Source organism: Cariama cristata, unplaced genomic scaffold (genome assembly GCF_000690535.1).
Source record: "Cariama cristata isolate BGI_N322 unplaced genomic scaffold, ASM69053v1 scaffold11246, whole genome shotgun sequence".
Lineage (NCBI taxonomy): Eukaryota > Metazoa > Chordata > Aves > Cariamiformes > Cariamidae > Cariama > Cariama cristata.
This window is the reverse complement of record NW_009622713.1, coordinates 52,461-52,856: the sequence shown is the minus strand read 5'-3', so window position 1 is coordinate 52,856 and position 396 is coordinate 52,461. Positions and strand designations below refer to the sequence as shown.

The 396-nt window shown below is 60.4% G+C and overlaps 1 protein-coding gene across 1 annotated transcript in view; it reads left to right on the top strand.

Moving 5' to 3' along the window:
- The window catches only part of CD99L2 (CD99 molecule-like 2), a 12,591-nt gene that overhangs the window by 5,206 nt on the left and 6,989 nt on the right, over positions 1-396 (top strand). The window lies entirely within an intron of this gene.

The following is a 396-nucleotide window of genomic DNA, read 5'->3' as shown; positions in this document are numbered from 1 at the left end:
CCTGGCATGGCATGGTGTGGCACAGCAGAGCCGTGCCGAGCTCCACCGGCACGCCCGGACAGGGCACTCTGTCCGCTGTGCACTTCGCTGCCTGCTCAGGCAGAGTTTTGGCAAAAGGCACTCCTAGGCTTAGGGGGGAAAAAAAAAAAAGACCAATTTTGGATCGAAATAAACTAAGGTGCGAGCTGGCGGGAGGGCTGAGGAGCTCAGGTTGGCTCCGTGCCATGGTTTTAGCCACTGTTTAGCGAAGGGAACAGCTGCTGTGTCGGAGCCGGGCCACTCAAGGTACCAACTGGGCCGTTCACAGAGAGAAATAACACCAAGCAACCAAGTCGCAGGCTGCTCCAGCCGGCACGGCACGGCCGCCTCCCTTCCCTCCCCTGCCTGGGCCCCTGG